This window comes from Cervus canadensis, chromosome 6 (genome assembly GCF_019320065.1).
Source record: "Cervus canadensis isolate Bull #8, Minnesota chromosome 6, ASM1932006v1, whole genome shotgun sequence".
In the NCBI taxonomy this organism is placed as follows: domain Eukaryota; kingdom Metazoa; phylum Chordata; class Mammalia; order Artiodactyla; family Cervidae; genus Cervus; species Cervus canadensis.
Window position 1 is genome coordinate 31,584,661 of NC_057391.1, and position 20,106 is coordinate 31,604,766.

At 40.4% G+C, this 20,106-nt stretch overlaps 1 long non-coding RNA gene and 1 other non-coding gene across 2 annotated transcripts in view; both read right to left on the bottom strand.

The window, feature by feature from the left end:
- The window catches only part of LOC122443363, a 153,422-nt gene that overhangs the window by 64,611 nt on the left and 68,705 nt on the right, over window positions 1–20,106 (bottom strand). The gene's annotated exons all lie outside the window — the stretch shown is intronic.
- LOC122444379 lies at window positions 15,964–16,070 on the bottom strand. Its single transcript, XR_006270222.1, has one exon. It is a non-coding gene; the product is annotated as a U6 spliceosomal RNA (small nuclear RNA).

Consider the following 20,106-nt stretch of genomic DNA (forward strand, 5'->3'; position numbering starts at 1 on the left):
CTCATTAAGCCTCATATTCTGATTGTAGATCAAGCTGCATTCTCAGATCCAGTAATAAAGCTGATGCTTTGGTCTCTATCTTTCTGATTCTTGTATCCATCTCTCACTGGGTTCTGAACTCAGGCAGGGAAGAAACAATGTTATTACTTAATCCTTGGAATATTTAGAAGTGATAGCATCACTGACTTTTCCTTATCCACACTTGGATTGCAGGTTTTTCATCTTGTCTCAACTACTATCTGATTGTGATGGAAGACTCATCCTTATTGATCCAATTTATTAACTGCTATGAGAAGGCAGTCTATACAGTGGGACGAATCTGGACAGGGAGAAAGTCCCTTGAGACCCCCTTCCCCTTGCACATTCATGTAACTACCAATTAATTTCTATCTCTTCCCCAAAGAAAGAAATGAGAGAACTGGTCAGCTTGGGGATGGTATTGTGGCTTTATGCTCCATCCACAGCATTTGGAGAACTATGGCAGGAGGTGGAGAAAAAATCTGGAGAGTCTTCTTACCCTTCTACATGTCTAGGGAATTAGTTTTTGGCTATTAACCTCATTCCAAGCTCCATCTTATTCTGGTTAGCCTTATTTTCCCTTTCTCTTATTTTCTTAGTTGTTTGAATTTACTTTGTCTTACTTCACTGCATGCATCTTTATAAATTTATTAAATCATTTTATCCATAAGGTATGGAATAGATAAATAAATAATAACTTCCCAAAATATTCAAGTCTTTTTAGATCTTCTTGGCTGCACAATCTGCTCTGACACAGAGTTTTATAATTTAGAAATACTCTGGTTCATACAATCAATGAAAACATGGCATAGTCCAACATAAATGATTTTAAAATATGATTTGCATCACTGCCACCTCTACCAATACTGAGTTTTTAGATCTGTTTTTATTTTCAATTTATGTTTAAATTAATTCAACAATTTTTAACAGCTACCTTGTCTCTGAAACATTCAGAGACCAGCTTCTACTGATTCTTGAGCATCAAGGCTCAACCTAATTAGTATTCTCTTCCTAAATATCTCTGGGTAAAGTCTAAGCACTCTATTAATTGATTCAGTGCTTCACTGAAGCATTTCTCTAGATTTTGAAGAATAATGTTAGATAATCATATTTTGCCTGAGGAAGGGGTAGAACAAGCAGACCCTTCTGAGTATTAGACTGCTATAAAAACCAATCAACAGAGTAGTCTGAGAAAGAACGATGGCATTATTGTGATGGTGGTGATAGCAGCTTGGATTTCACTGAGCTCAGAAACCTACACTTCTTCAAAGGTGTCATCTATCCTGTGTTTAAAAATCATTCAGGAAATAATGCCATTTTCAGCAACCTGGATGGACCTAGCCATGATTATGCTAAGTCAGAAAGAGAAAGACAAATACCATATGATATCACTTATATATGGAATCTGAAATATGACACAAATGAACTCATTTATGAAATAGAATCAAACTCACAGACATAGAAAACAAACTTATGGTTACCAAAGTGGAGAGGGAGTGAATGAAGGAATAAATTAGGAGTATGAGATTAATAAATACAAACTACTATACATAAAATAGATAAGCAAGGATCTACTGTATAGCACAAGGAATTATACTCAATATCCTGCAACAAATCATAATGGAGAGGTACATGAAACATTATATATATATATATATATATTATATATATATATATATATATATAACTGAATCACTCTGTTGTACACCAGAAACTAATACAACACTGTCAATCAACTATACTTCAATAAGAAAAGTCATTCAGTCCCACAGTGCTCTCTGTTTGCAGCCTATTTCTATCAGTTCTAAAAGGTGTTTTGTGACTTTGCCTGTAGCAAGCTTTCATTATTTGGTAACTGCTGTGTTGGGTGCTAACCATATCTTCTCCCAGAGTTCTGGTTCTGACTCTAGTTCCTTCCTAGAGTTTTACAAGGAGAGACATTCACAGCCTGACTCTGGTCTGATATTTCAGTATACTGCTTCTCTCGTACTTCCATATGATTGCCTCCTTAAGTACCAAATTCTTAGTCTCATGTCTTCAAATGTTTCAGTCAACCCACTTTTTAACTTTCTGGCTATATTTTCCTTACAGTCCAGAACACATCAGATCGTGTGTTAATTAAATAAGCACTCTATTCCTTGGTCATTCCTTTGTTTCCATCTTTATTCTTACTTACTTTTCCACTACTGCCTGTAAGAGAGAGAGAGAGAGAGAGAGAGAGAGAGAGAGAGAGAGAGAGAAGAGAGAGAGAGAGAGAGAGAGAGAGAGAGAGAATGTGTGTGTGTGTGTGTGTGGCATGCACATATCCATGTGCATCTGCTGAGCTGGCAGACTGTCAGGTCCAGTGTGCATCGGGAAGTAGAAAATACCACTTGGTAATAACAGATCTGGTAGGAAAACTTTCTCCTCTTTAAGAGTAAAAAGGAGGAACTGTGTTCCATATTAAAAGAATGGTACATATAATTATGCCAGCTGTAAATAAAAATACTCCATGGTGGTTAGGAGAAGGAGTCTCATGGCCCTGGGCCTCCCAAAGAAGCAATTCAGTGGTATCAGATGCTATTTGTCTTCAAGGATAATTGTCCAGGGGCCGCAGAAACTGAAGCTTGACCTTAGGGGCTCATGGTCATTTCTGTTGATGAGGATCCTCTTCATAGGATCATAGTCCAAGACTGTGATTCTCCTATCAGACTGTCACCCAGAAGCAGGGGGCTTTCATTCAGAAGCAGAAACATCTAGAATCAGTATGATCTATGATCTTCCCTGCTTCCTTTTTAGCCAATGCTATACCAAGCTACTCTTGAAATCATCCCAAGCATGACTGCCAATTGTGACTGCATCTCCTCCTGTCTTCAGCTGTCAGAGTCCCCAGCAGTGTGATGATGCTGCCATCCAATCCCCCAGCTTTTGGTAATCTCAGATGTGTAATCTGTCCTCCAGACCCTATGTCCAGCCTTACCACACCAGCCCACCTGAGTTGTGGAATTCTACAGATAAGGAGAGAATGTGCTTCACCACATCACCAGCTAGTCTTCTCTTGGCAGGTGAATTCAAAATAATTATGACCATCTGCTCTGTTCTGGAGAACTATGTTGGATGCTGGAAGAGATGATATGGAAATGAGAAGCTCCTTCCTATAACAAAACCATTCATTCATTCAACACAAACTTTTTGCCTGCTTACCATGCATCAGTGTTCTAGTTGCTGAAATAAACTGCAGTAAACAAAACTGAAAAATTTGATGTCCTCATGAAATTTACATTCCAGTGAGAAGACAATAAATAAGTAAATAAGTAAAAGATACCAGCGTGTGATTGTCCTTTTAATTGTTACCTCAAACCCAGCCCAGCACTTGGTGATGAGCTAGAGGGGTGAAATGTGGCATGCACAAGAGAGAGGGGATATATGTGATTATGACTGATCTGTGTTGATGTACAGCAGAGACCACCACATTGTAAGGCAATTATCCTCCAAAAAAAAAAAAAAAAAATTTGTGAACTTGGATAGACTATAGTCCCAGTTACCAAATCAAGCACTAAAATCTGGATGTTGCTGTGAAGGTATTGGGTTGGCCCAAAAGTTACTTCCATTTTTAAGTGAAAATAAAACACCTTTTTCATTTTCACCAAGAATTTATCGAACAACATATTCACCATTTTGTTCCACTAGTTTCTGCTATTTATTCAGACAGCTTCATAATTCCATCTGCCCAAAGCTTTTTATCTTTTTGAGCAAAGAACTGTTCCAGGTGACTTTTACATTTTTCCAGGGAATTGAAATTTTTTCATTAAAAGAATCTTATAAAGACCAAACGAAGTAGGTGGAAATCCAAAGGTGCAATGTCTGATGAAAATGGCAGATGAATCAGAACTTCACAATCAAGCTGTACCTGTTTTTGCCTGGTCATTAAAGAAACACCTGGTCTTGTGCTATCCTGATGGAAGATTATGTGTTTTCTTTTGATAAAATTCGGATACTTTTCATTTTCTGTTGCTTTAATTGGGAGGAGTACTTGTTGGAATTAAATGTTTGGTTTTCTGGAAGGAGCTCATAAGAGAGGACTCTTTTCCGATCCCACTGTATACACAACATCACTTTCTTTGGATGAAGACCAGCCTTTGGTGTTCTTGGTGGTGGGTCACTTCACTTCCTCACCATTTCTTCTTTTTCATATTGTTGTATAGTATCCACTTTTCTTCAGCCATCACAATTTGTTTTAAAAATGGGATGGTTTTGTTATGTTTCAGTAGAGAATTGCATGCAAAAATATGGTCAAGGAGGTTCTTTTTCACCTTCGTGGAACCCAAACATCAAAGCAATTAACATAACCAAGCTAGTGCAAATGAGTTTCAACCCTTGATTTGGATATTCTGAGTGTGTCAGCTATCTCTTGTGTGGCATGATGGTTCTTCAGGTCAAGAAGCAACAGTTAGAACCAGACATGGAACAATGTAATAGACTGGTTCAAAATTGGGAAAGGAATATCAAGGCTATATATTGTCACCCTGCTTATTTAACTTATATGCAGAGTATATCATCAAAGCTAAAGAGCCTCTTGATGAAGGTGAAAAGGAGAGTGAAAAAGTTGACTTAAAACTCAACATTCAAAAAACTAAGATTATGGCATCTGGTCCTATCACTTCATGGCAAATAGATGGGAAAACAATGGAAAAAGTGAGAAACTGTATTTTCTTGGGCTCCAAAATCACTGCAGATGGTGACTTGCAGCCATAAAATTAAAAGATGCTTGCTCCTTGGAAGAAAAGCTATGGCAAACTTAGACAGCATATTAAAAAACGAGACATTACTTTGCCAACAAAGTATGGTCAAAACTATGGTTTTTCCAGTAGTCATGTATGGATGTGAGAGTTGAAAGATAAAGAAGGCTGAGCACCGAAGAATTGATGCTTTTGAACTGCAGTGTTGGAGAAGACTCTTGAGCATCCCTTGGACAGCAAGGAGATCAAGCCAGTCATTCCTAAAAGAAATCAATCTTGAACATTCATTGGAAGGACTGATGTTGAAGCTGAAGCTCCAATACTTTGGCCACCTAATGAGAAGAGCTGACTCATTAGGAAAGAACCAGATGCTGGGAATGATTGAAGACAGGAGGAGAAGGGGATGACAGGGGATGAGATGGTTGGAGGGCATTACCGACTATGGACATGACTTTGACCAAACTCTGGCAGATGGTGAAGGACAGGGAAGTCTGGCATGTTGCAGTCCATAGGTTCACAAAGAGTAGAACACAAATGAAAGACTGAACAACAACAACAAATGTCTTGATTTGATTGCTATCTGGTTTATCTGAACGTGGCACATCACTCAATGAGAAATCTCCAGTATGAAACTGTAAAACATTTTTGACATGTTCAATCAGTCATAGCACCTTCTCCATACACTGCACAAGTCATTTTTGTGTGTTTCAGTTGTGCTTTTATCTTTCTTGAATTAGTAAAGCATAATACACTGAAAATATTGCTTTTTTCCTTCCATCTTCAATACTAAAATGGCTACAAAAAAATTCACCAGTTATGCTAAGATTTTCTTTAAATGCATGCTGATGTGACAGCTGTCACAATGCAATCTAACAAAACTGTTTCAAATGAAGTTAAAGACAGCTGAATACCACTAGAGACACCTTACCAAAAAAACCGAATGAATCTTTTGGCCAACCCAGTATTCCATAGATACAATTAAAGTCCATATTCTGTTGATTTTAAGATATTATCTCAGAAAATATGGGCAAGCAGTTTCAATTAGCTGAAAGGCCTTAAAATCAGATCTGAGGCTGCCCTGAGAGAAAAAGAAATTCTTCGGTGGACATTGGTTTTAGCCCCTGTATTTCCTGCTGACCTGTCCTATAAATACTGGAATTATTTAGGCAGCCCCCATGATTGCACAAGCCAATTCCTTGTAGTAAACCCCTTCATATTATTTTCTATTGCTTCTGCTTCTCAGAAGCAATAGAAACCTGCCTGATACAATTCTGTGAAGAAAAATGAAGCAGGAAAGGGAGATAAGCCTAGTTAGGGACATAGGTATGCAGACAATAAAATGGAATTTATACCTGCTATTGTAGACTTATGGGCAAAGAATCAGGGTAATACAGAGAAAGTAGTGGTTTTACTAATACAGAAAATTTTGCTTTGGAGAAAGGAATACAAATACTGTGAAATAGTAAGTAAGTTACTTTCTTTTTCAGAAACTTTTTCGATTTTTTAACATCTAGAAGAGTAATGCCACTTCATATGAATATCATGCAAATAAGGTAAGACTGTCATACATAAAGTGCCAAGCACTATGCCTGGCACATAATAAACTCTATTCTATTTCTTTTATTTTTTAAAATGTCATCCTTACTAATATAACAGATATAGTTAATGTGTAAATATCATGGAAATATAGCACTATCTTGACTTGCTATATTTTTCCACAAGCCTGTGACCAACCCATGCTTGAGGCAGACAGGTAATGAAGACTGCTGAATGCATATATTTCATAGGATAGTTCAGGTTGATGAGCCAGAGAAGAGGATGAATGGGAATTACATTTGGATGGAGGAGAATTAGGTTTATCTACAAAAACCAATCTATTCTATCTTCCCCTATTACCTTGAAACTTTACCCAACTCTCTATTAAATACCTGATATATTCTACCTGCTCTTTAAATATCTTCCAAATACAGTGACACATCAATGAATGAGTACAATCCTTTTAAGTCTTCAACTACTATCTTCTCGTGCATGGCTTCCTATTATCAAAGAACTTCTGACAGTTGAGGGGAGAAAAGAAATGGAGAGGAATGTTCTTCTGTAGGATATATTTCAAATGGTAGTTTCTGGGTAAGGGAAATTACTCTCTGTCATTTTTGTATACATTGGCAGTGAGAAAAGTCACGGGAGAGCAATATTACACTAGAAATAGTTCACATTATTATCTACACTCCTTTTTATTCTGGTTAACTGAATAGGAAAACACATTTCCGGTTAACTGAACATGAAAACACATTTCCAGGGTTGTTCTGCTCCTGAGGGAGGCATTGCAATACTCAAACCTGTGGTTCATTTGGAATCAGATAGGAACCTCCAGTTTTTCTGGGCTGCATGAAGTCACATCTTTCAGGGTTGCCTTAAATCTAAAGCAGCATCTGAGGCAACAGTTATTGCTTTTAGCTCAGCATTATCACTGGCTGGCAAGGGGTTACATTCCTGCACCTTTAAGTAAAATAAGGCTAAAGTGAATTTTCAGCCCAAGTATTTTTTCATTATTCACTATGGGCTAACCACAGGTCTAGGTGGTGGGGACCCATCAACAAGTCAGGCATGTTCCTGTTTTCATGTTGGTCACTTTGGTAGTGAGATGTCTAAATGGAGCACCTAATGTTTATTAAGCTCTAACTCTGTGCAGGTCCTCTGGCTAGGTAATCAAATGTGGGGCAGCCCAGCAAAGGGTCAGCAGTGATGCCCCTGTAGATGGGAGGGGGGCTTGGAATGGGAATCTGGACACAGGGGGAAGAAGGGGACACTGTAGTCCAGCTGGTGGTGTCAGCAGAGGTTTGACAGATGTGGTGCGAGTCCCACGTGAACTGGGGTTCACCATGAAAAGGGGTAGGTGGGTGAGAGCAAGCCTTCGGGGAGCCAGGGTTTGGAAGAAAGATTTGAGGCAGACAGTCTTGGGGAAACAGGACTCAGATCCCCGAATTGGGTGTCTAGAAGTGGGACAGACAACTAGAACTGTGGGACTAAATCTAGTGCCTGGTGCATAGTAAAAGCTCAATAACTATTTGCTTAATGAATAGAAGGACAGAGGAATTTTACAACAAACACCATTGATACTTGTATCAGAACCACTGGACCAGAGCTTTCAAGTCCTCTCATTAGAGCCAGGATTTTGTCCAGGGCTTTGGGGAGACCTGTGCTCTGAAGCAGAAGTCAACTGACCCCACTGTGAAGACTGGTGAGGTTTGTAGGAAGGCTGGCGTTGCCTGGTGTGATGTCTGGCCTGCTCTCTGGTTTAACAGGCATCACCACTGCTACCCTACCTGGATTTACCTGAGTATCCCTCCTAGTGAGACTGGATGATCTGAAGGGAGGTCAGGACTATAGAGATTGTTTTCGGTACCATCTGCTGTTCTTTCTACATTAGAATCTAGGCCCAGATAAACTGGTGAATAGCTGGAGAAGATTTTTGGATAAAGCTAGAATCTGCTGGAGCCTAATTCAGCTTCTGTATTGATTGTGCTAATCAGGTCAACTTCTCCTTACCAAATGTCTGTGTCAAAGTTATCACTTTCTCCTGCTCATCACTGAGAAATCTATTCAAATTTGGGTGAGGAAAAACCATAAATATACATATGTATGCACTGTCGCTTCAGTTGTGTCCAACTCTTCGAGACCCTAAGGACCATAGCCCGCCTGGCTCCTCTGTCCCTGGGATTCTCCAGGCAAGAATACTGCAGTGGGTTGCCATGACCTCCTCCAGGGGATCTTCCTGACCCAGGGATTAAACCTGTGTCTCTTACACCTCCTGCATTGACAGGTGGGTTCTTTATCATTAGTGCTACTTGGGAATCACAAATGAAGTATATGTATACTTTACAGATGTCTCTTGCAGATACATATTATCTTTATATTTAGTTTTTATCATATTAATGAGATCCTGATCCTAGAGAAAATCAATGGGAAGAATACGGTGAGCAACGGCCAGCAAAGGTGAGCTCAGAAGCCAGGACAGATGTGTGACTTCTGTCATTGACAATGAGCTCCAAATCAGTGAATATCGCATAGGACAGAAGGCATAAAAAGGTGAGCTCTGTACCAGATGAGGGCTGAGAAAGATGTGCAGGTATTGTCAGGAGCTCCTCATGGGGTAGGAGGTTAGCATGGGCTGGGGTAAAGGGAATAATCCCTATGACAGTCACCCTTAATTGAGGACTTCCTTTGTCCAACACCTGTGCTACAGGCTTTATGCCCACTATCTCATGTTTTCCTCACAAAACTCTGGGAGGTGTGTATTATTAACTCCATTTTTCAAATAAGGAAACTGAGGCGTAACAAAATCAGCTAGCTGGTCTAAGAGCCTGCCTGCCATGTGGTATGTATTCCACAAATATTTCTTAAATGAACAAATGAGTGAATAAGGCCACACAGCTTGTAAGAGGCAGATCTGGGGTTTGTGCTTAAGAGACCAGTTCATTACTGCTGTTTCTCCTCAAGGATTTTATTTTTACAGACAGCAAGGAGGCTACTGAAGTCGTGTCTAGCAGCTCTGTGTCTGAGCAGGGAAATGTCTGTCTTCTCCCTTAAGTAAACCCAGCTGCTAGAATACACTGGTGGAGTTATGTTACCAACCAGGAGTAGCCAGCAGCCTACTGGTTATCTACATGAAGGAATGCTGTTTTGCTCTTTCTCTCCGACTGATACTGAAATTGAAATGGGGAAGGACTCCAAGTACAACACATCGTGCAGAGGGGATGGGGTACCCTTGTGAGATCACACTGGGAACCTGCCGAGAACATGCTTAAGTCATTATTCTGATGGATCAGGAATACTTTCTCACCCAAAGCCAGCAGCCACGTCTGCCAGGCACTCACCATGGTCAGCCTGAGCTGGCTTCTTCCACAGTGTGGACCCACGTTAGAAGTCTGAGGGCCACTCCCACTGGGAAAGCAGAGTCATCTGTCCACATAAGATTAATTTTAGGAAAGTTAGAGGACAAGGACTCCTGACAAGAGATGTGCCTTTAAAATCATTCTCCTGAGGTCTTCTGTACACGAGTGCTATGATTCTAGAAATAGAAATCACACACCGTACCCTTCACCCCAGGACTTAAGGCCACTGCATGCTCGGAGCCTGGGTCAAGTTATTCCTGCATGGTGACTGATCTGCCTGCTGATTGATCTGGCTGTGAGGGTAAGAATCAACCTTTCAAGGAGATCATGTCCTGCAGTCAGGATAGTGAGCCAAAATGAAGAGGTAAATCTTTTATGAATTCCTCTCATTTCCCCTAGAAAATAAACTTTGTGAAAGAAGAGATTGCTGCTTCTGGTTTCAACAGATTGTAGTCCTGGTTTAGAAAATCAGAGGACCTGAGACTGATGAGCCATTTTTCTGAAATCAGATGGAGACAGACCTGCCTGAAAACGAATCCCTTCTCTTACCCAGGGGATCTGGAAGATGGGGAAAACAGCGGCTCCTGGCTGAGGGGTCTGGGAAGCCTAAGCAGACAGAAAAGAGTTCCAAATGTCCAAGGGACATCCCAGCAAGAAAATGGGGCATGGGAGAATGGGTACAACTGTTCCAAAAACATACCTGATGATCTACTTTGGGGGCAAGTGTGGTTTCAACATGTGCACTGACCATCCATCTATCCCTTATGCTCACAGCCGGGGAGTGGGGATCCACAAACTCAGAGCAGGGTTCTCCTTGTTTCATCTCAGAACTTGTTTGAGAAACTGATCAAGCTTCTTTCAGTGACTGAGAAAATCCCTCCCTGTTCCCCCTCCCCCCTCCACACACAGTGTTCAAATATCAGAAGTTATGCTGGCTGTCTGCCATCTCCTGAGACCCTGGGTCTATTTCATCAGCTCGGGGGGCCTTCATATTCGAGTATCTTTCAGATCTGAATCTCTAATCCAGATTTGAAACTTCTGCTCCTAAATGTATCACCAATGCATTAAACTTGATATATGCAACTCATGCTCACAGCCTCTCAGAACACACATTTCTCATGTTCCCTCTCTCTGGGCATGGTACCATTTGCCTAGCACTCGAGTCTGAAATGAACCATCCTGGACTTCTTCTTCCCTTTTACTCTCACATCCATCCAGCCACAAAGGTACGATCAATTCTGACTCATTAATATCTCCTGAGCTATCTCCTCATGCCAATCCTATGACTACTACCTTAGTTCAAGCCCTTACCATTAAAAGCAAAGAGTGGGACCTGGACTAGTATAGTGGTTTCCTAAATAAGTCCCTCTCCACTTATTCCACGTGGCCAGCCAGGAAGAGTTTTCTGCTTCTCAAATTTCATGTCATTCCTCTAGTACTGCATGCTCTTCAGTGACATGTAAAGTCGGTCATGCTCAAGTCCCTGATTCCTTCTCAGATTCTCTACCCGCCTCTTCCCAGTGGGTTCCCATGGCAGGCAGCCCTAATCCACTCTACTCAGCTTTCCTCCCATGTGACAAGCTCCCCCAAACCTCCATGTCTTTCTCAACTTGGTCCCTTTCCTGTTGCCACAAATCAACTCATTCTTACAAATCAATATCCTTACTGATAGCCTTCCTGATGATTACTTCCAGGTACAAGTCCGTATTTCTTGAACTCTTTCCAATACCACTTTTGATACCAAGTCTGTGGGACTTTTCTCCCACACCAATCTATTCTCTACCTCTCCAGATACCAATTGACCATTCTACAAGTCAATTCAATTCTGACAGTAACTAGAATAACTGCAGACCCCACAGGTTGAGGTCTCAGTCCCATTAAGACTGCTATCACTTCAGATGCCAATTGCATGTTGCCAGTCTCCTGTACTTCTGATCAACCGACTATAAATTGGGAGTTCACATGCCCCCTTCTTTAAGTTTGATAACTTGGTAGAATGGCTCACAGATTCAGGAATGGTTTACTTACTATTACTGGTTCATTAGAAAGGATACAACTTAGGAAAAGCCAGATGGAAGAGACGCATAGGGCAAGAGCTCCTATGCTCTCTCTGAGCATGCTTAAGAAATGCTTACTCTTTTTCTGTTTTGCATATAGGGTTATCGTTACCATCTTTCTAAATTCCATATATATGTGTTAGTATACTGTATTGGTCTTTATCTTTCTGGCTTACTTCACTCTGTATAATGGGCTCCAGTTTCATCCATCTCATTAGAACTGATTCAAATGAATTCCTTTTAATGGCTATTGGACTCTGTGGGAGAAGGCGAGGGTGGGATGTTTTGAGAGAATAGCATTTGAAAATTATATTATCAAGGGTGAAACAGATCACCAGCCCAGGTTGGATGCATGAGACAAGTGCTCGGGGCTGGTGCACTGGGAAGACCCAGAGGGATGGGGTGGGGAGGGAGGCGGGAGGAGGGATTGGGATGGGGAATACATGTAAATCCATGGCTGATTCATGTCAATGTATAGCAAAAACCACTACAATATTGTAAAGTAATTAGCCTCCAACTAATAAAAATAAATGGGAAAAAAAAAAAAAAAAGAAATGCTTACTCAAAGAAGGCAGCTGTGAAAAAAACTCCCTCCACTGGCCAGTTTGAACAGGTGGATTTTTCTCTTTCACATTTTTGCATTCTTATCTTGAAAAATCCTCAGCAAATGACACTGTGAACTTTTTGACTTCGAAAATCAACCTTGGCGACTTCCTGCTAGTATTTCTGCTTCAAAGCCAGCCCTATGACCTACTTGCTGGAGAATACAGAATCAGAATCTTTTATAGCTATCTTGGAGCACATGCATGATGAATATTTAGTGATGAAGTTTTTTTTCTTTTTTTTAATAATGGCAAAAAACCCATGTTTTGAAAAAAACTCACCGTATTTTCTGGTTCACCCATCAAACTATCTCCCATCCATTACGCTATGTTGCCCAAAAGTGAAAGACGATATTGCTGAGAGTAAAGAGACGTGGAAAAACACCAACCTTATGTCATAACCACATAGTCTTTATCACAATAGCTTGTTTTAGAAATTTCTAGGAAAGACGCCACCACAGGGCGGGATTTGTTTAATGATAAGCATGAAAGATCAGGTCCTTCCCTTTGGGGCTATTTGCTGGAAACCTGGAAAATAGTGGACCCCTATAGCATTCTTACGGAGAAGGCAATGGCACCCCACTCCAGTACTCTTGCCTGGAAAATCCTATGGACAGAGGAGCCTGGTAGGCTGCAGTCCATGGGGTCGCGAAGATTGGGACATGACTGAACGACTTCACTTTCACTTTTCACTTTTATGCATTGGAGAAGGAAATGGCAACCCACTCCAGTGTTCTTGCCTGGAGAATCCCAGGGATGGGGTCACACAGAGTCAGACACGACTGAAGTGACTTAGCAGCAGCATAGCATTCTTACAACCTCAAAACATGGGAAAATTAGTTTAAATATTAAATGTCTACAGAGCCACTGAAAAGCGGCTTCTTTATAGGTTGATTATAATAATGAAGGCTTTTGAGGAGGACTGGAACTCCTTTTACAGCAAGAGGCAGAGTACTGCATCTGAGGCCCTGCGGCGCGACATGCAGCTGGCAGGGAAGTTATTAAGGTGAGGTGGTTCTTCTTCCCTGAGTCGGCTCTCTTCACAATCCTTCAAGGAGAGCCTGAGAACAGAGACTTTGATTTCCTCTGTGCCTTAGTGAACAAACAAAATCAGAAAAGGACCCCAGACTGAGCAGAAGAATACACTAGCAGACACGAAGGAAAGGAAGTAATTAACATCCGTGGTTGGATGGATCCTGTGTGACTGCCATGTGACTGGGCCAAGACAAAAGAAGACATTGCTTTTGCTCTTTTGTTTCTTTTTTAAAAAGACATCCATAAATTCTGTCAGAAAACAATTCTATTTGGCTCCAGTTGCTGCTTCTTCTGGTTTCTTCCATGGCTTCCTTTTATTTTGCTGCTTGTGCTTCTTTTCCTAAATGCCTCCTACTCCATTCATGCTGGGCTCTACCAGTGCCCTCACTTTCATAAGTCCAGTAATCAGTTTTAAATCTGGTCTGAAAACTCCCCTTCAAAAGTGGGCTATGCCCCCAGCTGCTTGCAGTTCTCCAAGAGTCTGCAACAAGGGAGTGCTACCTAGTCTGAGAAGACAAAATAAAAAATGCTTGGCTCAGGGTTGGATTCTGAAGGAAATAGCTAGGCTGGGTGACTCAAAGAGTTCGCATTTTCTGGCTACTGCTTTCATAACAAAAGCACAGTTTTAGCCACCTGAACTTAGCTGAGTTCAGTTTGATATTAAGAAGGCTTATGAAGCTTAAGCAGCACCAAAGGGCTCATCTGTGTTTGCTCAGATGAAAGAGTAATGTGCACCCTAGTAGATCCAGTCCGGGGTCATCCATTATGTGGAGTAACAGGAAATCATACCCTTACTGAACATCTGCAAACCCAGGTACTCAAACTCGAGACAGTCACCAGTCAAGTGGTATGACTGTGACCTGACATTCCTTTATGATTGAAGAATATTGTATTTCACATTCTTTTACTCCCTAAAACATCTCAGATTAATCTCTTTTATTTCCCCAACAGCCAGCAACACTGGAGTACTTTCAGTTCAGTTCAGTTCAGTCGCTCAGTCATGTCCAACTCTTCGCGACCCCATGAATCAGCATGCCAGGCCTCCCTGTCCATCACCAACTCCCAGAGTTTACTCAAACTCATGTCCATTGAGTCGGTGATGCCCTCCAGCCATCTCATCTTCTGTCGTCCCCTCCCCCTCCTGCCCCCAATCCCTGCCAGCATCAGGGTCTTTTCCAATGAGTCAGCTCTTCGCATGAGGTGCCCAAAGTACTGGAGTTTCAGCTTCAACATCAGTCCTTCCAATGAACACCCAGGACTGATCTCCTTTAGGATGGACTGGTTGGATCTCCTTGCAGTCCAAGGGACTCTCAAGAGTCTTCTCCAATACCACAGTTCAAAAGCATCAATTTTTCGGCACTCAGCTTTCTTCACAGTCCAACTCTCACATCCATACATGACCACTGGAGAAACCATAGCCTTGACTAGTCGAACCTTTGTTGGCAAAGTAATGTCTCTGCTTTTTAATATGCTATCAAGGTTGGTCATAACTTTCCTTCCAAGGAGTAAGTGTCTTTTAATTTCATGGCTGCAATCACCATCTGCAGTGATTTTGGAGCCCCAAAAAATAAAGCCTGACACTAGTGCTTTCCAAATAGTCAGCATCTCCGACTCACTTAACTATTTATTAATAACCTGTCGATTTTAAGCAAATTTTGAAAAATATGAGCATTTACAAATAATAAAAATAACTTCTTAAAAATTTATTAAAAATAATTGTTTTATTTGATAACCTTTTAACAAGGAATTTCTTTTTTTTTTTTTGTTTTTTGTTTTCCCATTTATTTTTATTAGTTGGAAGCGAATTACTTTATAATATTGTAGTGGTTTTTGCCATACATTGACATGAATCAGCCATGGATTTACATGTGTTCCCCATCCTGATCCCCACTCCCACCTCCCTCCCCATCCCATCCCTCTGGGTCATCCCAGTGCACCAGCCCCGAGCACTTGTCTCATGCATCCAACCTGGGCTGGTGATCTGTTTCACACTTGATAATATACATGTTTCAATGTTATTTTCTCAGATCATCCCACCCTCGCCTTCTCCCACAGAGTCCAAAAGTCTGTTCTATACATCTGTGTCTCTTTTTCTGTCCTGAATATAGGGTTATTGTTACCATCTTTTTAAATTCCATATATATACATTAGTATACTGTATTGGTCTTTATCTTTCTGGCTTACTTCACTCTGTATAATGGGCTCCAGTTTCATCCATCTCATTAGAACTGATTCAAATGTATTCTTTTTAATGGCTGAGTATATTCCATTGTGTATATGTACCATAGCTTCCTTATCCATTCATCTGCTGATGGGCATCTAGGTTGCTTCCATGTCCTGGCTATTATAAACAGTGCTGCGATGAACACTAGGGTACACGTGTCTCTTTCAGATCTGGTTTCCTCGGTGTGTATGCCCAGGAGTGGGATTGCTGGGTCATATGGCAGTTCTATTTCCAGTTTTTTAAGGAATCTCCACACTGTTCTCCATAGTGGCTGTACTAGTTTGCACTTCCACCAACAGTGTAAGAGGGTTCCCTTTTCTCCACACCCTCTCCGGCATTTATTGCTTGTAGACTTTTGGATAGCAGCCATTCTGACTGGTGTGTAGTGGCACGTCATTGTGGTTTTGATTTGCAAAAAATATGGAATGCTTCATGAATGTGTGTATCATCCTTGCACAGGGGCCATGCTAATCTTCTCTGTATTATTCCAATTTTAGTATATGTGCTGCCAAAGCGAGCACTAACAAGGAATTTCTATCCAGCTCAAGTATATATATCTTGAATCTTATGTCTTCCTAGTGTTTTCAAATGAGTCTTTTTCCACTGGGATGGTCAGAGTTCCTTTAAATCATGGATTGGTAAGGATATCACCCTCAAAGTTGGAAGGTAAACTAATTCCCCCTGAGAAAGAGAGGCAATGGATTCGGAATACACTGTTTGCTTGTGTTTGCCCCAGAAATGCCACCATCTGCTGCAGTATTTGGATATGGTATTTAAAAGCTCCAATAGAGCCACTGAGTATGTTTTCTGAAGAGTGAAAGAAATCTCCAGACTCCATGGAAGAGGCATTGGGCAATCAACTCTTTGCCCTCATATCTGGCTTCTTAAGAAATCTCAACTACTTATCTTCAATCTTAATCCTGACACTTCTTGGAGAGATGGATTTAGATGGTTCACTCTACTGAGTATATTACTGGGATATGTTATTTCTATATGTTCCTTGTAATCAGTATTATTCTTAACTGACTTTGTAGTCTTGAGACAATATTTATATCTTGTTCTTCATTTCAAAAATGTATATGAAATGAAGAATGAGATTTCTCCTCAAGAGCAGAATATTTAAGTGTGGAAAAAGGAATGTTTACATCTGGCATTCCTTTCTTTGAATGATGCTCTCAATGTAAGTACATTCAGTGCCTGAAAGTTGATAACATTAAACATCCTCACCACTTCTGTCAACACTGAAGGAAGATCAGGAAATTCTTTCTTTCTTGGCCAGTGATTATTCTCTGTCAGTAAACCACATGGAGGCAGACATTCAGAAGCCACTTCTTTTCCTGAAGTTGCTACATCCTTTCGCATTTACGTACCAATATAAATCACATAAAACAAGAATCAACTAAGGAAAAAAATTCTAATTCTGTAGCCTGGGATTTCAGTAATTAAAAATAGAAAAATTTGTCATGCACTTCTCCTTCATATGAGAATCCTATTTAATTTTTTATATTTAACATCACTATGTTTTATGCAATTCTATTATACACCAGGAATTAACAATTTTTTTTTTTACAACACATGACATGGATATTAGGCAACAGGTAATAGAGTCATTTGCAAAAGTAATTGGTTTCATAGTTCATTCTTATTTATTTCTGAACATTTAATAGACATTATCTTTCTGGTTAAGTTGAACTGTTAAGAAGTTGAAGAAGCTGGTTAAGAAGCTGAAGCTGAACAGTTCTATGAACACCTATAAGACCTTCTAGAACTAACACCACAAAAAGATGTCCTTTTCATCATAGGGGACTGGAATGCAAAAATAGGAAGTCAAGAGACACCTGGAGTAACAAGCAAGTTTGACCTTGGAGTACAAAATGAAGCAGGGCAAAGTCTAACAGAGTTTTGCCAAGAGAACGCACTGGTCATAGCAAACACCCTTGGCCAACAACACAAGAGAAGACTCTACACATAGATATCACCAGATGATCAATACCAAAATCAGATGGATTATGTTCTTGGCAGCTGAAGATGGAGAAGCTCTATACAGTCAGCAAAAATGAGACTGGGAGCTGACTCAGATCATGAACTCTGAGTTCATGGCTCAGATCATGAACTCCTTCTTGCAAAATTCAGACTAAATTGAAGAAAGTAGGGAAAACCACTAGACCATTCAGGTATGACCTAAATCAAACCCCTTATGATTATATAGTGGAAGTGACAAACAGATTTAAGGGGTTAGATCTGATAGACAGAGTGCCTGAAGAACTATGGATGGAGGTTCGTGACATTGTATAGGAGGCAGTGATCAAGACCACCCCCAAGAAAAAGAAAAGCAAATAGGCAAAATGGTTCTCTGAGGAGGCCTTACAAGTAGCTGAGAAAAGAAGAGAGGTGATGGGCAAAGGAGAAAAGAAAAGATACACCCATCTGAATGCAGAGCTCCAAAGAATAGCAAGGAGAGATAAGAAAGCCTTCCTCAGTGATCAATGCAAAGAAATAGAGGAAAACGATAGAATGGGAAAGACTAGAGATCTCTTCAAGAAAATCAGAGAAACCAAGGGAACACTCCATGCAAAATGGGCACAACAAAGGACAGAAATGGTATGGACCTAACAGAAGCAGAAGATATTTAGAAGGTGTGGCAAGAATACACAGAAGAACTATACGAAAAGCATTTTTATGGATACATCCTACAAAAAGGATAACCACGATGGTGTGATCACTCACCTAGAGCCAGACATCCTGGAATGTGACGTCAAGTGAGCCTTAGGAAGCATCACTGCAAACAAAGCTAGTGGAGGCAAAGGAATTCCAGGTGAGCTATTTCATATCCTAAAAGATGATGCTGTTAAAGTGCTGCACTCAATATGCCAGCAAATTTGGAAAACTCAGCAGTGGCCACAGGACTGAAAAATATCAGTTTTCAAAGAAAGGCAATGCCAAAGAATATTAAAGCTTCTGCACAATTGTACTTATCTCACACTCTAGCAAAGTAATACTCAAAGTTCTCCAAGCCAGGCTTCAATAGTACATGAACCGAGAACTTTCAGATATCCAAGCTGGATTTAGAAAAGGCAGAGGAACCAGAGATCAAACTGCCAACATCCTTTGGATCATAGAAAAAGTGAGAGTTACAGAAAAACATCTACCTCTGCTTTATTGACTACGCCAAAGCCTTTGACTGTGTGGATTACAACAAACTGGAAAATTCTTAAAGGGATGGGAATACCAGTCCACCTGACCTGCCTCCTGATAAATCTGTATGCAGGTCAAGAAGCAACAGTTAGAACCAGACATGGAACAACGGACTGGTTCCAAACAGGAAAAGGAGTAGGTCAAGGCTGTATATTTTCACCCTGCTTATTTAAATTATGTGCAGAGTACATGTAAAATGCCGGACTGGATGAAGCATAAGCTGGAATCAAGATTTCTGGGAGAAATATCAATAACCTCAGAGAGCCAGGTAACACCACCCTTATGTCAGAAAGAGAAGAAGAACTAAAGAGCCTCTTGTTGAAAGTGAAAGAGGAGAGTGAAAAAGCTGGCTTAAAACTCAACATTCAAAAAATGAAGATCATGGCATCCGGTCTCATCACTTTATGGCAAATAGATAGGGAAACAATAGAAACAGTGATAGACTTTCTTTTTTGGGGCTCCAAAATCACTGCAGATCGTGACTGCAGCCATGAAATTAAAAGACGCTTGCTCCTTGGATGAAAAATAATGTCCAACCTAGACAGCATATTAAAAATCAGAGACATTACTTTGCTGACAAAGGTCCATTTAGTCAAAGCTATGGTTTTTCCAGTAGTCATGTATGGTTGTGAAAGTTGGACTACAAAGAAGGCTGTGTGCCAAAGAATTGATGGTTCTGAACTGTAGTGTTGGAGAAGACTCTTGAGAGTCCCTTGGACCTCAAGGAGATCAAATCATTCAATCCTAAGGGAAATCAATCCTGAATATTCTTTGGAAGGACTGATGCTGAAGCAGAAACTCCAATACTTTGGCCACCTGATGCAAATAGCTGACTCATAGGAAAAGATCTGATGCTGGGAAAGATTGAAGGCAGGAGAAGGGGACAGAGGATGAAATGGTTGGATAGCATCACCAATTCGATGGACATGAGTTTGAGCAAGCTCCAGGAGTTGGTGATGGACAGAGAAGTCTGGCTAGCTTCAGTCCATGGGGTTGCAAAGAGTTGGACAGACTGAGTGACTGAACTGAACTGAACTGATCTTTCTGGTTGGCTTTGTATACTTCTTACCAATAGTGTCAGTTCTATTTATTTTTGCTGTCAGGTATGCAACTGTGAAAGTCATATTTGTACTTTTATTCTCTCTGAGCCTTTAGTGAGTAAGTTAATTTCAAAATGAAGTGTTATTTTGTATCTTTTGTTGGAAAAATTCCATTGATTTTACAGATAAGTTGTTGGGCTTTATTTGAATAATGTTACAAAAGCCTTGACACTTTTATGCCCACTGGGACTCATGACTAAAAATGCAAATGGGAAAAAGGATTCATAAGTTACTAAAATTAAATGTCTGGAAATTCGCTGTC